The sequence below is a fragment of the Lepidochelys olivacea genome, assembly GCF_965140295.1.
Source record: "Lepidochelys olivacea isolate rLepOli2 genome assembly, chromosome: 2".
In the NCBI taxonomy this organism is placed as follows: domain Eukaryota; kingdom Metazoa; phylum Chordata; order Testudines; family Cheloniidae; genus Lepidochelys; species Lepidochelys olivacea.
This window is the reverse complement of record NC_140412.1, coordinates 193510647-193531793: the sequence shown is the minus strand read 5'-3', so window position 1 is coordinate 193531793 and position 21147 is coordinate 193510647.

Below are 21147 nucleotides of genomic sequence, written 5' to 3'. Positions count from 1 at the left end.
ATTATTGTGTCATCTGGCCCAGTTCTCAAAGATTCATAGACTCTAAGCCCAGAAGTGTCCATTCTGATCATCTAGTCTGACCTCCTGCACAGACCAAGCCAGAAAACGTTGTTAAGTGGCTCCTGAATCAAGTCCGTCCCTTCTGGCTGAGCTAGCTCACACCTTTTAGAAAGCCAGCGAGTCTTGATGTAAAGACTCCAAGTGACAGTGAATCTTCTGTCACACCACTGTAAATTGGACCTCACTCTGCTAAGTCAGAGGAGTTAAATCAGTGGAAAATGGATGGCTGTGAGAGGACAATCAGGCTCAGTGTTTTTCCATGAGGTAACAATCCAAGTAGCTGATCACAAGAGACAGGTGCTGCAGCATTGGGTGGGGTTTGGTGTGCATGGTTCTTTTTTTTGGTCATGTGTCTAAGTTCTTTTCATAAAGCAGATCATAGCACTCAGGGCAGTTAAGCCCAGATCCTCAAAGGCATTTAGGCATCCAACTCCCATTGAAATCAATGGGAGTTAAGCAACTAAATACTTTGGGCATTACTGCCTTGAGGCCTCTCCAGTAGCACAAATCCAGCTTAAGACAGGATTTCAACATGCTCACTTGTATCTAAATTAAATAATATGCTTGCACTGGAAACAAAGGGTCTGATTTGTTCTTACTTACCCCATGTGTACCAGGAGTAAACCCATTGAAATCAATGGAGAGACAATGGTGTAAATGAGAAGACAAGCAGAATCATAGGCCCCAATGATGCAATTGGAAGGAGCCTGCAGGGGAGCTTTACACCTAAGGCCTCCATTCACAAGGATACCTGGACCTGAATAGAGCCTTGCTGATGTCAATGGGTCCCTGTGCAGGGGGCAGTTGCAGGATCAGGACTTAGGTTAGCATTAAAAAACAAAACAAACAAACAAAAAAACCACAAACCACCAATAACACTGTAAAGGGTCACTCTTCAACCTGGAAATGGCATAGTTTAAAGTCTTTTTTTTTTTTTTTAAATGTCGTTTATGGAACTGTCCCTGTCCCTGACCCTGACCCCCCTTTCCACCCACCCCCTGACATTTTTTGTTGTTTTACAATCACATTTTCCTATTTAAAAAACAAAAGCAAAACATGTTTCTCCCCCTTGCTGGTGGTTGACAGACCAACCCAAGGGACATGGGTAACTGACCGTCCGAATAGTGAAGTTAACTCTATACAAAGTGCTGCCAAATGCACAAAGTAAACAGTCTGAGGATTTTTTTTTCCTTCTTAATCTCTTTCATATCTAGTAAAGTAGGTGTTATTAGGAACAAACTTCTCTGACAGAGTGATGTTTAAGTGGGGACTGTCCCTTTAAACTAGATTTCTAATCAAATACATAATTTCATCAAGCATCCAATATCCAATTTAGACATAGAAACAAACTGCTTAAAGCCTCATTATCAAAACACACTATTTCCATCAGCTTTTATTTCCCCTTGAGGGCTTTCATAGTAAAACAGGCTTTGGGTTTTTTAATTAGCCCTTTTCACGTGGCCAAATTACCCTGGAGTCTTCTACTTGATTTTCCAGTTCCCAGGGAAGGTTTGTTTTTTTTAAACTGTTCAATACTGGACTAGAAATGTATTTTCTACTAGTCTTTGCTACCAGTGAAAAATAAGGCAGTATTAAAGACACTGATAATTTGGAGATAGAAAAGCAGAGTAGAAACTTCAAAGCAATAGCTTTGATACTAGCATCTTATTAATTTCCTCAGTTACACCAGACAAGTTAGCAATTCAGGAGGGTGAAATTCACTCATGCAGCTGGGGCTGTGGGAGGCCTCCACTCAGCAAAGCCAGCATGGCTGATTGCATCCATTTTGCAGCCAGACTGTGGGCAGGGGAGCTGGGTGTGAGCAGTTAATGTATTTTTATTCCCCTCCTTGGCTTGTTTTGTTTTAACGTTCAGTATTATTTATCATTTGTATTACCATAGTGCCTAGGATCCCCAGTCATGTGCTAGGCCAGGGGTCGGCAACCTTTCAAAGAAGAAGAGGCATTTTTTTGTTTTTGTCTTTGACCAAAATATTTTGAGCCACATCACATGCAAAGCTACTTGTAGAGTTAGAATATATTAAAGTTATTACTATTCACCAATACTTTTAATGTGACTTCTGCTGTTGGACATCTTCAGAGAGAGTTGTTTAATGTTCGGTGAATGCCATCATTTTCATTTTCAAGAAGGACTCAAGACTAACATCTTGCAGTTGGCTCCTCAGTTTGTTCTTGATGAAATTCATATTAGGAAACACTTGTTCACAGACGTACGTTGAACTGAAGACAGAGAAGCCCAAAGGCGTATCTGGTAGATAATTCCAAGTGTTGAATATAATCTGGTCTTGCCGTTTAAGGTCATCCATTTCAAACCACTTGTATTGTAGCCTCAGGGTCGAATGCTGCCTTTCCAGATTTTCAAGTCCAGTAACGATCTTTCAATTTTGAATTCCATAAATCCTTGCCTTGAGAGTCCGCTAATTCAAGTTCAAATTGCGCTCGATTGATTCCCGCAAATGCTGAAAAATTCAAAGCAGAAATGTCAGCTTCAAGTGGTTTCAACAGAAATGACAGAGTGGCCTTTCCCCTTCTGAAGTTGTGAAATTGGTCAGCAAATGCAGCTTGCATTTTGATTGTTTCTGCAAAGATCCTAACGTCAGGGTCAGTCGTTTGTTTGTATTTCTTCAATGTTGGGAAATGCACTAACATGCCCATTTCAATGTCCCTTACAAACAAAGACAGCTTTCGTTTAAACCAAAGAACTTCTTCCAAAAGTGAAATTGCAGTATTTCCTTTTCCCTGGAGCTTCCAGTTCAACAAGTTTAAATGAGAAGTTAAATCCACCATGAAATAGAATTTCTGCAGCCAGTGAAGATCCGTTAGCACCACATATTTAAGGCCCCTTTCTCAGAGGAACACCTTAATTTCCTCAAGACATGACGCAAACCTCACCAGGACAGCTTTCCAGAGGTGCAATCTTACCTTGTTATACATGAGAAGATCAGAATATTGGCTGTTAGCTTCTTGAAGAAGCTCGCAAAACTGCCGATGATTGAGCGTGCTTGTCATTTCGTTAACAATCTGCACAACCATTTCCATTACTTTTGAGATTTCCTTTGGAAAAATTTCTGCACACAGTGCCTCCTGGTGGATTATGCAGTGAAATGAAATTATATCATGCTCCATACTTTGTTTTTAAGTAAAGAAACAAAACCTTTGTGTGCCCCCTTCATACTCCGTGCTCCGTCTGTAGCAATAGAAATTATTCTCTTGATGTCAATATCATTTTGTTTCAGACATTCAGTGACAGCAGATGCAATATGCTGAGTTTGTCCTTTGAGTGGCAATAATGTGATCAGCTCTTCTTGAGGACCTTGATCATTAACGTATCTGCCGAGTAAGGCAACTTGAGCGAAGTCATCCACATCGCATGTCTCATCACAGGCAATAGAAAAACCAGGTGCTGATCTAGTGTCACTAACCTGCTGGCTGGTTATGACTGTGGCCATCTTAATAGTTCTGTCCTTTACAGTCTTCACAGCTAATGGCATTTCTCTAAATGTTCTTAATTATTTCATCTTTGTTTTTAAAATCACCGAAGAGGTGCTCAGGTGTTTGAATGAAACATTCTTTCACCTATTCTCCATCTGTGAATGGCTTCCCTCGTTTGACGATTTCTTGAGCTGCCACAAACTAGCAGTAGTGGTTCCGCTTGGTGCCTTCATCCATTTAGCAAACGTACATCTTGTTTGCTCGGCTTTGCGTCAGAGCTCCTCTGTTGCTTTCCCCCTCACATCACCAGCTGGACAGGTCTGAGCAAACATCCAATGTTTCTTTTCAAAATGTCTTTCTAGGTTTGATTGCTTATTGTTGGATAGTTTCTCGTTGCAAATGAGGCACAACGGGAGTCCGGCTGAACTCACGGTAAAAGCATAAGACTCAGTCCAATCATTTTTGGTTGTCTTTTTTTTTATTGAAGATATTAATCTGCTCTATTTTATTTCTGACTTTAGACTTTTTCAAACTGTGGGACGTTGGGAACCGCGGGGGCAGTGCTTGCGGGCGATGGCAGCACACTGAGACCTGCTACCCCCCTTCCCCAAAGGGGCGCGTAAAGATGTGCCAGCAGCCGGCCGCTTCTGGGAGCAGAGTGGGGCCAGGACAGGCAGGCAGCCTATCTGAGCCCTGCTGCTAGGGTGACCAGACAGCAAATGTGAAAAATTGGGATGGGGGTAGAGGTAATAGGAGCCTTTATAAGAAAAAGACCCCGAAAATCAGGACATCTGGTCACCCTACCTGCTGCGCCACCGGCTGGGAGCCACCTGTAGTAAGCGCCTCCTGGCCAAAGCCTGCACCCCCTCAAAAAATGGCTGCCCAAAAGGAGGCAGCCAAAGAGCCACATGCGGTTCCAGAGCTGCAGGTTGCCGACCCCTGTGCTAGGCATTGTACAAACACAGCCCACAAAGACAGGCCCTTCCGCCAAGAGCTTACAGTTTAAGTGTAAGACGAGACAACAGAAGGCTACAGACAGACAGAGTGAGGAGTACAAAGAAACAATGAGACTATATTGGTCAGTGTTACAGGCTGTGGTTTAAGCACCTTGCAGTTTTGCCCCCCTCCCTACTATTTAATGCTTTCCTCAGTGGGATTATTTCAAGAGTAAAGTAATACTGGATATGAGTAGGGGTATCTGAATTGTGCCCCCAACAATAATACTGGGCATCCTGTACCAATTAGACTATTCATTTTCATATTCCAGGCAACAAAAGGCCTCCATTTTTGTATTTAAATTAAGCGGCCAAGGAATTTCTAATGTAATCCACCAATACATTGCTCCAGATGCCACGGGGCCTTGCAGCAGAGTTCCGGTCCATCTTACTGGCTGTACTGGACCAGCCTTGGATGTACATACTTTCCTTCCATCTCTTTGTGCTCACCGCTACTGAATTAATTGTTACTGCAAATATTGGGGTTTCTTTTCCTAACATTTCCGTAGGATCATGCCACAGGGGGGGCCACCTTCTGTTACAGGAGAGGGGATCCTTTGCAGCACATGCTCCCCTCCAGTGCAGCTTCTCACAGCGGGGACTCCACGGCAGTTGGGGCAGGGCCCACGGGTTGGAGGGAGAGGCGCATGGACTGGATGCACTCTGGGGCACAGTCCTTTTTTGCTTTAACTCCCTGTTGATGGCCCCCCCCCGCCCCACAACTGCTGCACAGCAAGGGTGGTCTGGCCATCTCCTCTGTAGTTCTCAGCGTGCCCTTCCTCCTGTAGAGCCCCAGGATCTGAGAGGTTGAGAGACCTTACGGCTGTGCACTCCAAACCCTCTGCTCCCTCCCACTACAGTGTAGTTTGTGGAAAGTTCACAGACTTCTCTTGTTCCTCTGGCCTCCTCCCATGTATTTCGCCACAGGCAGGGTGATCTGGACCTAAACGTTTTAGTCATCAACTGGGAGCAGCAAGCTCCAGTGGACTGAGAGTCAGGAGGCCTGGATTGAAATTCTGGCCTCTTTGAAGTCAGTGGAAGTTTTGCTGTGGGGCCGAGGATTTCACCCATGGGTTTTCTTCCTGGCTCTGTGCTTCGTTCTCCGCAACTGTAAAGAAGCAACAATGTTCCTTAATCCTCCTTTGTAAAAGTACGTTAAGATCTATGGATGAAACGTACTCTAGGAGAATTAAGCATTAAATTCCTGCAGCGGTGAATCCCTTGACCTCAACATCGAACCTGTTTGTTGAATTTTTTTCCAGCAGACTTTGTTCTGCAGAGATCTTCGGCACCACATATTAACGATTAATGGAGACCTCTCACATGTTTGTGAGAGGTTTGGAGCAAACTGATCTAGTGACCATTGGGAACTGCTGCAGAGCTGCCTTTGATTTCGAAGAACCCCGCTAAAGCAATAATACATGGTGTGAGTAGCTGTTTTGCCTGGCTCCAGGATCTATTCTGCACTGATTATGGAGGGAGCTTTAGTCTAGAATGTCTGGATGTAATTTTATTTATATTTTTCACCCATGTTGGATTAGATGGCAAGTGTCAGGGTTTTTTTGTGGCTGGAGCTGCATATATACTATTCACTGAACCACACTAGCTAATGCTGCACTTGGAAGTAAATGAAGCTCTGGTGAGTGCTGTACCCCCAGTCACTGAAATGGCAAGTGTGCAACAAAGCTAAGTGAAGGATTTCCTTCCGCCTTTTACCTAGGGTGACCAGATGTCCATATTTTATTGGGACAGTCCTGATTTTTGGGTCTTTTTCTTATATAGGCTCCTATCCCCCTCCCCCAACTCGATTTTTCACACTTGCTGTCTGGTCACCCTACTTTCACCTGCTAGTGGCTTGCCAAACATGTGGTTTTGCTTTCAGATAATAATAGCACCTAGCTCTTACACAGTGCTTTTCATTCTCAAGGGAGATATCACAACAGTATAACACCAGAGTGAGAGGAGAATCAGGCCAGGAGGGGTAATATGACCTGCCCAAGGCAAATCAGCAATTCAGCTGTGAAGTTGGGATTAGAATGCAGGATTTGCTGACTCCCAACCATTAGCCCATCTTGCCTCTCACTACAAGGATTTCATTTTGCTTTGCAGTAAGAAGGTGGTTTTCATTTAATTTCTATTCCATTTCTTCCTATTCAGTGCTCACTTCACAACCCTCTGCACACCAGGCAAGGAGTTGTGTGTCAGACAAGCAGGTTTCCCCAGAACACACCCCTTTATTGGTCAAAGAACCATAGCAGAATGAAAAACAGGATCACTTTAAGTTGTTAGCATCACAAGTGGCCTTTTTATTTATTACCTGCCAGACTAAAACAACATGTGAGCACCATGTACATCTGGAAGGAGAACAAACCATGTGACTAGATACCAGAGGCTGTCATCTTGTCTGCAGAGAAACAAAAGCTCCAGGAAGCCAGGGCTGTCAGGAGCTACGGGGAATGTGCAGCAGGAAGGGACAGCTGTTGCAGGGAGCAGTCTTGCAACTGTCATCCCCTTGTTCACTTACCTCATTCCACCCCTTCTCTATCAGATCTCCCCCTTCTTTTTCCCTCCTTGTCATTGACCAGCTGTAACGGGCTGTGCTCACCACAGTGGTGCCTCCTGCTTGTTGCTCCAGGAATTAGCTCTGTCCATCAGCAGGGCACCCTCCTCTTGTGGTGTCTCACTCTCCATCACTGCTTCTCCACCATCTCCACTGTCTGTAGGGACCCATGCCCAGACCGCAGCATCCACAGCCCTCCGGCTGTGCCCCAACTCTATTGTCTTCCCCTTTCCGGGGGAACTGGCAGTCCTTCATCAGGGCTCTCACTGCAGAGGCCAACTGCAGCCCCTCGCTCGGGGCATACTGCAGTCCTTTGGCTGGCCACTTCCCTTGGGGGCCAGTGGGGCAAAGGGGGGCACCCAGGCCTGCTTGCTACTCTGGGCCCTGACCTAAGGACCCTGTAGCTGGCAGCTGCTCACTGCCTCTCCTTCCCCTCTGCCACTACCTGCTTTTCCTGGGCCACTTCCAGTAGCCCCAGCACCTACCCAGCCCCTGTATCAAGGCCTCAGTCTGGAGCTGTGCTTGCTCCTCTGCCCCCTGCTACTACTCTCTACAGGCAGCTAGTCCTTCTCTCTCAAGCTCCAGGGAGAGACTGTCCTCCTCTCTGCCCTGCAGCCCTTCTTATAGGTCCCAGGCTGGTCCTGACTGGCTGCTACTAAGCCTTTCTCTGGTTAGTTGGGTTCTGTGCAGCCGCTCCAAGGGCTGCTATTAACCCTTTGCCAGGCAGTGAGGGGCAGCTGCCCCATCACACCAGCCCTGAGGAATGTTCATGTGAATATCCTGTGTCATTTACTGTAAGCTGTTCCTTTCAAATGAATGGGAAGCACTGTCTTGAACTAGGATCAACTAGAAGCTTCACGCCATTAGACATACTTCTGCTATTTGTTTCATTTTTTCCTTCCCTAGAAAGCTGATTTGAAATAATCAGCCAATTTCCCACACCACTAGAGGTGTAATTATTTGTGACCATTCCACAGAGATTAGAACATGTCCAAAAATGATTAAGTCAAACATTCGTCCTTGGCACCATTCAGTTGTTCTGCTGGTTGTTCTCCACTGAACTCTGGACAATAATCAGTTTAGAGATGAGGATATATCCCCTATACAAACAGGCTGAGGCTGATTCCATAATTTTTTCCCTTAAGAAAAAACTCCTTGCTTCGAAATTCCCATCTCCCCCCGAAAGAACAGAAGAGAAATCTCTATGTCTAGCCACACCTATAATTAATGTGCATGCACACACCCATAGCTGAGAGACATAGGTGAAGGTGAGCGCTATATGGGAAATTGCAGAAACATGTGATTGATTAATTTTTCTGCACCTTTGACTATCACCTGCACTCTGCCCTAATCCATCTCTGCTAGGACTACACTTTGGGATGGCCTGCATAACTGGTTGTTTTGCCATTGCTGAGCAAGGTGTCCATCACACCTTCCTGTCTCACCACACTGTCATATGCTTGAGAACAGAGGTGGGCAAACTACAGCCCGTGGATCTGTCCTGCCTGCCCCTGAGCTCCCGGCTGGGGAGGCTAGCCCCCAGCCCCTCCCCCACCGCGTCACTGCCGTGCCGCGATGCCAGAGCTCTGGCCTGCTGCTCCTGCCAGGCAGTGTGGGCGGCGTGGCTGACTCCGTCGGGGCTGCGAGCTCCTGCTGCTCTGAGCAGCATGGTAAGGGGGTGGGCTGCGGGGGGGTTGGATAAGGGGCAGGAGGTCCTGGGGGGCAGTCAGGGGACAGGGAGCAGGGCGCAGTTGGATGGGGTGGAGGTTGGGGGGGCAGTCAGGGGATGGGGAACAGGGGGGGTTGGATAGGCTTGGGAGTCCCAGGAGGGCTGTCAGGGGGCAGGGGTGTGGACAGGGGTCAGGGCAGTCAGAGGACGGGGAACAGGGGGGTTTGGATAGGGGGTGGTGTCCTGGGGGGCCTATCAGGGGGCAGGGGTGTGAATAGGGGTCGGGGCAATCAGGGGACAGGGAGAAGGGGGGGTTGGAAGGGGGGTTGGATAGGGGTTAGGGTCCCAGGGGGCATTTAGGGGTGGGGGTCCCAGGAGGGGGCGGTGAGGGGACAAGGAACAGGGGGGTTGGATGGGTTGGGGGTTCTGAGGGGAGCAGTCAGGGGGCAGGAAGTGGCCCTCGGGCCAAAAAGTTTGCCCACCCCTGCTCTAGAAGCATGAAGGTAGAGGGGGTAAGATTTAGAGAGCCAATAGGGGTCCATGCTCTCTGTTCAAAAGGCTTCCTCTTCTCCAATGTGCAGGAAGGTTTGGACGGTGGGGAGGAGCCAGAGGCTCTGTGCATGGAACCATCACCCATGCCGACAATGCAGCCTTGAGGTTGCAGTAGGGCAGGGGTAGTCAATTATTTTTTGTCAAGGTCCAAATTTCTTGGTCAAGGTATAGTCAAGGTCCAGAGAAAATAATAATAAAAAAATGATGATACTAAATACATAAATGAAAAGATTTTGGGGGTCCATTCAAAAGCATCTGGCGGTCCAGATTTGGCCCACAGTCCACCTATTGACTACCCCTGCAGCAGGGAATGCATTGTGGGGCTGCAGCTGCTCTGTTGTGTGGGCTGCATTTTTCCCCTCCCGCTGAGCCAATGGACCTCACCTGGTGCACGGCCCAGTCCCTCAGGATGTCTGGATTTAAAATTGGCCCCCTATTACTGTGAGCTGGGTAGAAGATCAGCCCCCTAAATAAATCATATGTAACACCATTTAGACAGGCTGATGAGACATCTCTGAGATTCACATGTCAAGTGCACTGTGATGGCGTCTATAGGCCCCCCACTGAACCAGGGCAGGGGGTAGAGCAATTCTGGGCTAGGGAGGCCCCACTCCTTAACAAGGGCAGGGCATGTTCCCAGGAGAGGCACAGTCAGAAGGACAAGGGTAACCCAGGGAGAGGGAATAAGCCGCGTGTAGCACTGGGAACCCAGGCTGATGCTGAGCAGGGAGAGGCAACCACGTAGTGAAGGTTGCTCTAGCAGCAGGGACTTAGGTCCTGCCCACCCTCCCTTTGGGAGCTGAAAGCCCTCAGAGAGATTGACTGACTGAACTAGACACTGAGTGACCAAGGAAACTGGTGACCATGCCCCAAACTGAGGAGCTCCAGATTGGCAGGAAGTGACCCGGGGATAACATAATTTGGGGTTGCTCAGTAACTGGGCTGGACACTTTGAGACACCTTTAGGGCCCTAGGTTGGGGTCTGGTGGAGTGGGTGGGCCTGGATCATCTTGCCTTCCCTCCCTTTCACCCCTAGCTTGTTTGTACTGATGAGCTCTGAGGCAGCAATCAGAGCATGGAAGTGTGATTGAGACTGCAGCTGGGGCTCCCTCTAGGAGGACTAGACCGGCAGAACCTGAAATGCCATGAGCTGTTCACTAGTCCAGCTGGTCTCCAGACCTTCCCACTATATGCACACTGCTATAAACACTGTTTATTTGCTACTCTCTCCACTAACCAAATGTTGGTTTCACTGGCATGACACATGTGACCTACCGGTCAGTGTGTTCTACATTGCATGCAGAGACGAACATATAGTATGTCCCTGAAACATTGTCCCTTGTGTACTACGGGGAAGAGAAGCCTTGCCTTGTTGTACAACTCTATTCCAAACCAGGAGCTCTTGGAGCTCTTTTATTCTTTCCCCAAGGGCCTCATCTAACTCTTGTCAATAGAAATATTCATATGGATTTAAAAAGGAGTTGGATCAAGCACCAACGTTTCCTTTTTTCAGTCAGAGGCTGAAGAAGTAAAGAGCCCACTACCTGCAGCTGCAGCAATGAATCCTGAGGTTATCTCAGGTCAAAGGGATGGGTTATGTCAGAACAAGGGGATGCGTTTTTACTTCTTTAAACATGGCCCTTCATTGTACTGTAAGGAGCGATGTGTGTATGTCCTGCTTACTGCAGTTTTCAGGGGAAGGAGCCTGCTTTTAGTGTTTTTGCACTGTCAGCAACCCCCATGGCTTCAAATTCCTTGAATGGACTCTTTGCAAAGAATAACTGCTCATGAGTTAGTGGGTCAAAGTTTTATTTTTATTCTTGATACAGTTCCTAGTTTGTTAAATATATAGTTCTCATGAATCATTAAAGCAGAAGTAGCATGCATCATTGTGCAGGCATGTAAATAAAACACTTATAGAAAAAGTGGCAGATGCAATAAATAAGCCCATATTTCTTTCTCCTGAGGTTACCTACACTACAGCAGAAAAAAAGAGATGAAAAACACCCAAGCAGCAAACCTGGCTTTAACAATAAAAAAATGCACTGGGAAGTGCAAGGTGAGCACTCTTGTAACAGCTGAGTGGTGAATGCTTGAACTGTCCTGCCTGATTATGGATTATCTATTAAATGTTTATAATGTGGTCACAACCAGAGGTCCTAATCAAAGGCTCAGGACCTGACTGGGATCAGCACTGTACAAACACATGCAGAGATGTGGTCCCTGAAGAGTTTACAATCCAAGGCCCCAAACCTGCAAACACTTGCACAGGTCATTGATGTCAGCTTGGACCAACTCGCATGTATAAACACTGTCAGGATCAGAGCTAGAATGACCGACGGAGAGACTACACTCAAGACATAGACAATTTTCACACACATTTGTAACTTAAAAATTGCTAGAAACAGATGATATTTTAGCGATCCCCAGCAGCCATTGGCCTACTTCCAATGGGCATTGCACCATAGATGGGAAAGGGATGGTTTTGTGATGAAATCAGGATTGTTAAAGCAGCCTGGTGGAAACATGCTTCAGAGTGCTCCTTACTGCTATCCCAAAAGAGATAAGTGTATGACTCCCCGGGTCCTGCTGCCAATCACAGCATATGCTCGGGGGAGCACCCAGCCTGTCTTCACCACCAAACCAGCTGACTACATGCCCTTGGGTCAGTTAGGACCAAACATGATGGCAAGGAGTTACAAAGGGATCTCACAAAACTGGGTGGGCCTCAAAACAGCAGATGAAATTCAGTGTTGATAAGTGCAAAGTAATGAATCTTGGGAAAAATAGTCCCAACTATACATACTAAATAATTAGGTCTAAATTAGCTGTTACCACTCAAGAAAGAGATCTTGGAGGCAACGTGGATAGTTCTCCGCTCAATGTGCAGCAGTAGTCACAAAAGCTAACAATGTTAGGAACCATTAGGAAAGAGAGAGCTAATGAGACAGAAAAGGTCATAATACCACTATGTAAATCCATGGTACGCCCACACCTTGAATACGGCATGCAATTCTGGTCACCTATCTCAAAAAAGATATAGTCAAATTGGAAAAGGTACAGAGAAGGGCAATAAACATGATTAGGGAACAGATTCCATATAAGGAGATTAAAAAGACTAGGACTGTTCAGCTGGGAAAAGAGACAACTATGGGGGGATACACTAGAGTTCTGTAAAATCATGACTGGCTTGGAGAAAGTGAATGGGGAAGTGTTATTTATCCCATCACATAACACACAAACAAGGGGTCACCCAATGAAAGTAATAGGCAGCAGGTTTAAAGCAAACATAAGCAAGCACTTCGTCATACAACACAGCCAACTCGTGGAACTCGTCACCAGGGGATGTTGTGAAGACCAAAAGTATAACTGGGTTCAAAAAAGAATTAGGTAAGTGCATGGAAGATAGATCCATCCATGGCTATTAGCCAAGATGGTCAGGGGGCAACCCCATGTTCTGGGTGTACCTAAAAATCAGACTGTCAGACGCTGGGACTGGATGACAGGATGGATCACTCAATAATTGCCCTGTTCTATTCCTACCATCTGGCATTGGCCACTGTCAGAAGACAGGACACTGAGCTAGATGGACCATTGGTCTGACACAGTATGGCCATTCTTAGTTCTTAGCATAGTGCTGGCGTGTGTTAGCTGGCCTCCCACCCAGTGCATTAAGGATACATCTACACTCCAAAAACAAACCTGCAACAGTGAGTCTCTGAACCTGGGTCTACTGACTTGGACTCATGTTCCTGCTTGGGTTGAAGCTCAGGCTCCAAAACCCAACCCTCTCATTGGGTTTCAACGCCATAGGACGAGCCCCTCAAACTTTGTAGACTTGGGCTCTAGACTTGCTGATTTTTTGTTGCTGTTGTTTTTGTGTTGCAATGCAAACATATCCTTAGAGAGCTAGGAGTATATCCTGCCCTGGTAAAGGATCGGGGCCCCGATTCAGCGGAGCTTATAAACACAATTGTCATCCCTCTTCGACAAAGTACTAAAGCATGTGCATAAAATTAAGCATGTGCTTAAGTGCTTTACTGAACTGGAACATATTACCAGCTCAGGGCCAAAGCACCCACCTACCCAACACAACAGGATTTTATCCACAATAATTTTTTTTAATTCAGTAGCTGCTTTGGCTTTGAATAAGAAGCAGAAACATGTTCCCCTTGCATCTGCAAACTATTACAAATCACACTACGTCACTAGGAGCCTCTCCTCAGAGGACATTAAGTTGTATCCACTAAAACCCTAATGTGTTCAGCTCATCCATCTGCTGAAACACAATTTCTTAGTGGCAGAAACTTATCTCCTAACCTAACTAACTAACATTAGAAAGTCATTAAAGCTGTTACACTTCTGCACCATTTTAGCTTTCTTTAAGCAGCAGAATATGCATTTATTCATTAATTTATTATTATTAATATTTATGAATTTATTCATTCATTAATTCCACATCCCAGCCCTAGAGAATCAGCTTTTCAGTCTCTCATGAATGCTCCCTTTTATTTGTGTTAAGTGAAGAAGAGCCACTGCTCATAACCATAGGTTCTGATGAGCCTCTGTTCATGAGATGAGTTTTATTGTTCCACTGCCAGGCAGTCGAATGCTTTTCCAGGACAATTCTTTTATTTTAAAGCTATAAAATGAGCAATTCAATCTGAGATCACATTTTTATGAAAACGTCCCACAAACATGAATTCATAGATATTAAGGTCAGAAGGGACCATTAGGATCATCTAGTCTGACCTCCTGCACAACGCAGGCCACAGAATCTCACCCACCCACTCCTGCGAAAAACCTCTCACCTATGTCTGTGCTATTGAAGTCCTCAAATTGTGATTTAAAGACTTCAAGGGGCAGAGAATCCTCCAGCAAGTGACCCATGCCCCATGCTACAGAGGAAGGCGAAAAACCTCCAGGGCCTCTTCCAATCTGCCCTAGAAGAAGATTCCTTCCCGACCCCAAATATGGCTATCAGCTAAACCCTGAGCATGTGGGCAAGATTCACCAGCCAGATACCCAGGAAAGAATTTTCTGTAGTAACTCAGATCCCACCCCATCTAACATCCCATCACAGGCCATTGGGCCTATTTACCAGGAATATTTAAAGATCAATTAATTGCCAAAATCATGTTATCCCATCATACCATCTCCTCCCTAAACTTATCGAGTCTAATCTTAAAGCCAGATAGATCTTTTGCCCCCACTGTTTCTCTTGGAAGGCTATTCCAAAACTGCACTCCTATGATGGTTAGAAACCTTCGTCTAATTTCAAGTCTAAACTTACGTATTACTAGATTGTTCCATGCTACAGATTTAATCAGCTCCTCTCTCCCGCCCTTGCAGTGCTTAATGTATTTAGGATTCCACTGGGGCATGGCCTGAGCAATAGATGATGTGCAGTTGTGCCGCCCCAGCTACAAAGCAAAGGCCAGATTGTGATGCTCTGGTTCCCGGTTCCCACCTTGCTCCTGGGGGGCAATGGGAAATACTGTGCTTCGGCTCCTATACCTGGCAGGTTGGTTCAGCTACACAGGCTGGCATGTTGAGGGAGGTGGAGCCAAGGTAGCAGTCCCACAGAGGCTACTCTCCAAGCCCTTGTGCTGTTACCCACAATACAGGTAGCCAAGGCAAGGAAGTTAGATAGTCCCTTATGCCGATGTGTAAGGCAGCTCATAACCAAACCCTTATTTGGATGGAGGGTGAGGGGAAAAGGCCATACAGGGATTCTCTATGTTTTGAATTGGATTACCCTGTAAGGTATTTACCGTCCTGATTTTACAGAGGTGATTCTTTTACTTTTTCTTCAATTAAAATTCTTCTTTTAAGAACCTGATTGCTTTTTCATTGTTCTTAAGATCCAAGGGTTTGGGTCTGTGTTCACCTATGCAAATTGGTGAGGATTTTTATCAAGCCTTCCCCAGGAAAGGGGGTGGAGGGCTTGGGGGGATTTTGGGGGAGGAAGATGTTTCCAAGTGGGCTCTTTCCCTGTTATATTTGTTAGACGCTTGGTGGTGGCAGCAATAAGGTCCAGGGACAAAAGGTAAAATAGTTTGTACCTTGGGGAAGTTTTAACCGAAGCTGGTAAAAATAAGCTTAGGGGGTTTTTCATGCAGGTCCCCACATCTGTACCCTAGAGTTCAGAGTGGGGAAAGAAACTTGACAGTTGTGTAGGCTGAGATTTTTCAAAAATAGATACTTAAAGTTTGGCTTCTAAATCCATTGCTAAGCACCTAACCAGGGGCCTAATTTTGCAGCAGTGCTGAGCGCCCAACATCAGCTCAGTGGCTGGACGTGGGAGAAGAGCTTGTCTACTGCTGCTGCATGAAGTAATTCCCTCAGGGTTGAGGCTGTGCTCTGACCTCTCCCCTCCTTGGCAGGACATTGCTGTCCAGGAATGTTGGGGAAGACACCAGGGAATGTGGGCAGGTCACCCAGCACCCACTGGAAACCTCCTTGTGACCTTGTGGGAACAGCTACACTTGAATTTTTAATTGCAACTTAACATGTTAATTAACACGGTTGTAAATTCTAGCATAGACAGGACTCAAATGTTTGTTGTTGGTCATGTTTATCTTCAGCTTAGGGTTAGACTCAACTGGGAATAAAAGTTTGTGGCCTGGAACAAACATTTGTTTAATATCTGCTATAGAACTGACAATGGTGTTAGTTAATACTAAGATGTGATGTTCCATTAAAGGTATTGCTGCCATTTTCATGTGGATTTATTATGGTATGCATTCTTAAATATTTGTGATCTTAGAGGTATAGTCTAGGTGAGCTCTATACATTGAAAAACAGAAATATCTCACACATGTATTGAATAGAATCATAGACTTTAAGGTCAGAAGGGACCATTATGATCATCTAGTCTGACCTCCTGCACAACGCAGGTCATGGAATCTCACCCTTCAACTCCTGTAACAAACCCCTAACTTATGTCTGAGCTCCTGAAGTCCTCAAATCGTGGTTTAAAGACTTCAAGGGAGCATTTTGAACAGTAGTGGAAAGTCCCTGACACTTGATGCCTAAAAATGACGTTTGTCCAGTTCATTGTTTCCTTTGCTTCATTTCTATTCCACTTGTTAAATCTGATAGAGAATGTTTTTGTTTTTTTAATTTGTAGCTGGTGCTTGGATTCATCTAGGACTGAAAGAACAGCATAGGCCTATTTATGATGGATCTCAGCCTTTTGGTTAAATATACATACAGGATGTATTCCTCAGCTATCAGATGTTAAATAGATACTAGTAGGTATCTTCCACCTCTAACTTCTGTTCACTCCGCTTTCATATCACTTGTGAGTCTCCTACTCTCCAGGGTAGCTGCTCATTTTAGCGAGGTTTTAATGTTATGTCCATCACTGTGATATCTGAATGCCTGCCACAATGGAGGAGATTGTGACTGCCACTAACCGTGTTCTCAAGAACATACAACCTTCACCCTTGGACACGATTTGTGGGGAAATTTTTGTGCTCTGCCTTATAGCCTGTGCAGCAGGCAATGGGGTTGCACAGGTGTAAGCTGAGATAGAATTTGGTCCATGCTTTCTCTAATTTCAGAATATATTGTTCTGCCCCAGCCAGAAGCCTGTTTTAAGTCAGCCACAGTGCATCCTTTCCTATAAATAAATCATCTTAAATGGAGGTCTGCATGGCTTGTCAAGGGGAATGTTAGTAGTAATAGAACTGAATGAATAAAAAGTGGGAAAACTTGATTTGCCCTTTTGAAATGTTTTTTTCTTTTTCTTCTTGAGGAAAATGGAGCATGGGGGTGACCAACCACTTGTAGTCAAACGTGCACAACTCTGCTTTTTAGCCATAAATCACATTATTCTCCAGTGGAGAACATGCATTAAATCTACTTTTCTACTCATCTCAGTGCTTAGATGTTTAATGAAGCCCTGAGAAAGTTGGTGTTTCCCTGTACTACGGCTTTATGGGGTACAAACAGAACCTCCAACTCTTCTTTCCCATTAATATTATGAGAGTTCTACATATGCCATGACAGAATAAATGCCAAACTACAGGAACCATTTACTCCCCAGGGGGAAGTGCAGCTACTTCCGGCAGTGTGAGAACAGGGCTAAAAGCAACCAGAAAGACGAGAAAGAGCTTCCAGCAACGCAGAAGAAAGAATCTACAGAAGATTAGTAATGCCAGGCAAGCAAGGGGTTTTGGAGTCTAGCCACATGATAGTGCTTGGATTGGGGACTGGGTACCAAAGCAACCAAACATCACAAAGAGAGTACCAGTAGGCAGGCAGGGCCCAGGTGCTATTGCAGGGGACTATATGAACTGGCTGACTGCTCCAACAATTCCTAGAGATGGAAGGCAAAGGCATAGCCATGAAATCTTTGGAAATTCTCCATGCAGCAGTGAAGGTTGGTCAGTCACAAACAGTAGGAACTGGCTGCAAAACCAACTCTTCTAGGACTAACAGACTAAGCCGAGGAGCTACAGAAGACCGAGCCTCTGCTCAGTACACTTTCATGAGGCTCTTATAACTGCTGAGCTCCTTCAGTAAAATCTGGTTTTAACCCATTTCCATGTACTCTCTTTTCACACAGAGTTCACGTCCAGATAAGAATGTCAGTAAATGAAGAGCCTCCCCCTATAATTATAGCAAGTGCCAATGTGACAAGGAATGATACACTTCAAGAAAAATAGTCTTATTCTATTGCATTTATTACGTTATGATACAAACCCAGTGCTTTCCTTCAGTAACTTCCCCGTGGCAGGCTTTGACATGTCCCCTGTGCTTTAACACAAAATATGAACTTTTATATTTTAAAATTAAGCTGCTGGCTTGTTCACTTTCAAAAGCAACCCTCAGAGTGCAAAAACATGGACATTTACCACAGCCTTGAAGAGAAAAGCAGCAGCAGCAGAGGAGGTACTGAATCTGCCTTTCCACTCATCTTAGCACTTAGATATTTAAGGAAGACCTGAAAGGGTGGGATTTCCCTGTACTGCTGCTTCCTGCCATACAAACATAGCTGCCTACACTCCCCTGCCCCCCCCCCCCCCAATTCCTATTCTTTCATAAATGATCTGGAAAGGGGGGGCAAACAGTAAGGTGGCAAAATTGCAGACAGAAAACTACTCAAGATAGTTAAGTCCCAGGCAGACTGTGAAGAGCTACAAAAGGATCTCTAAAAAGTGGGTGACTGGACAACAAAACGGCAGATGACATTTAATGTTGATAAATGCAAAGTAATGCACATTGGAAAACATAATCCCAACTATACATATAAAATGATAGGGTCTAAATTAGCTGTTACCACTCAAGAAAGAGATCTTAGAGCCATTGTGGATAATTCTCTGAAAACATTCACTCAATGTGCAGCGGCAGTCAAAAAAGCTAACAGAACGTTGGGAATTATTAAGAAAGGGATAGATAATAAGACATAAAATATCATACTGCCTCTATATAAATCCATAGTACACCCACATCTCAAATACTGTGTGAAGATGTGGTAGCCCCATCTCAAAAAAGATATATTGGAATTGGAAAAGGTTCAGAAAAGGGCAACAAAAAAGATTAGCGGTATGGAACGGCTTCTGTATGAGAGATTAATAAGACTGGGACTTGTCAGCTTGGCAAAGAGAGAATTAAGAGGGGATATGATTGAGGTCTATAAAATCATGACTGGTGTAAAGAAAGTAAATAAGGAAGAGGTATTTACTCCTTCTCATAACACAAGAACTAAGGGTCACCAAATGAAATTAATAGTCAACAAGTTTAAAACAAACAAAAGGAAGTATTTCTTCACACAACACACAGTCAACCTGTGGAACTCTTTGCCAGAGGATGTTGTGAAGGCCAAGACTACAACAGGGTTCAAAAAACAAAAAAACACCTAGTTAAATTCATGGAGGATAGCCAGGATGGGCAGGGATGGTGTCCCTAGCCTCTGTTTGCCAGAAGCTGGGAATGGGTGACAGGGGATGGATCACTTGATGACTACCTGTTCTGTTCATTCCCTCTGGGGCATCTGACATTGGAATGGGAAGACAGGATACTTGGCTAGATGGACCTTTGGTCTGACCCAGTATGGCCATTCTTATGTAACCCACAAAGAGGCTCACTCACATCCCCACATCCTGCTTTTTGCTGAAGGACCCTGACATGATCCTTGTGGGGCTTGAAGAGTAACATCAGATGAAGCTGGACCACTCAAGCTGCACCTTCCCCTCTGTTGAAATCAATGGGAAGACAAGCTGTAGAATCCGTATCTTTCCCCACTCCTCACACACCCCTACATCCAAGGAAGGGAGAGCTGCTGCTCAGGATACAGCTTTCCATGTGAACACTAGTCTGGTCATCCATGGATCTCGACTGAGTCCTCCAGCCAAAAGAGAGAATTAAGCTTATGCTCAAATAAATTTGTTAATCTCTAAGGTGCCACAAGTACTCCTCTTCTTTTTAAGGAACAGATATTCCTATAAGAGCAAAAAAGCTTGAAAGAAAAGTGAAATGCAAGGTGATGGGTTTGGGCTTTTTTCCATCATAAAAGAGTGTGATGGCAAAACCACCATCACCTTTAAGGTCTCATACTGCATTAGATTAGGAGAAGCAGTTGCTAATATGGGCCCTGATTCAGCAAAGCCTTGAGCACGTGCTAAAGCCTTATTGAAGTGAATGGGATTTAAGCATGTGAATCAGGACTATAGCAAAAAGCTGCTTCTGCCTAATACTGTTTCAGCAAGTTAAGTTAGGGCAGCTCAGAACTGGAGAAACTTTGTTTTATTTTTTTAAATGGGTAAAAGATATTTGCTCAACTGGTTTTTAAAAATGGGTAACAGCCAGTTCTCCTGCCTTCCCCAGCTTCTTGGGTAAAGAGTCAGACATGTTTAGAGGGTGCATCTGCCAACAGGTCCAGGCCTACAATTTGATCATTAGAGAGCATGGCAGTGAAATAGAAAACTCAAGTGGTCATGTGCCGCTTTCAGGCTAGGATTTCCAAAGAGGGCTAAAGGAGTTAGGCACCAGCTCCCACAGACTTCCAAACTGGGCACCTAATTGCCCTGAGCACATTTGGGGGGAGGAGGGGAAGCGCCTTACCCTTAATGCTGCCTTTTTTCTTCATTATTTTTCAGTGCCAGGCTCTTTGCCCATCCATCTCCAAAGTAGGATTTCCTTCTCACAACCTATGCTGTAATTAAGAGCTTTTCTGCCCCTTACCTGTTTGTACTATTTCTTTTACCCTAATCTGACCCCCTTCCACAGCACCAAGTGAGATGTGACACTGCAAAGAAATCTCACAAACCAGTACCAAATGCAAATGGAGAAGTTAGTATCATCATTCAGAGTGAGTCACTCAAAATTTAGGTTATACTGACCTCTAGGGGACTACAATAAAAAGCCAAAAATATAGACCTGAATTTCCATTTACACTAAGGTCCCCTCACAACACTGTGTGATAATGTAAAGGGGCCTGAAAGTAAACGTAGTGTAATTATACTTGCTTTCAGACCCCTTTACACTGCCACAGCTCTGTAAAGGGACCTTAGGTCCAAATTGTTCCCATTCCCTGGTTTCTTTATAATTTTGATACCTTAAGAAAAGCACACACAACTATGCACCTGTGTGTTTAAAATATATACATTTGCAAGTTATGTAGTATTTGTCAATTGCTGGGGCCAAGTGACAAACGTACAAGCAAAATCTTTCTCTGATGCAGGAGGTGAAATATGAAGACTTGTAGGACAAGAGTGTTTGTTGTTGTGGGCTTTTTAAAAGGGTGTATGGATCTGCTTAGATGGCATGCTTTTATGAGGTTTCCTTTTGCTGCAATTGTGGTTGATGATGGAGGTGGGGCGAGCAGGGGCGAGTTTTGCAATTTGTAGG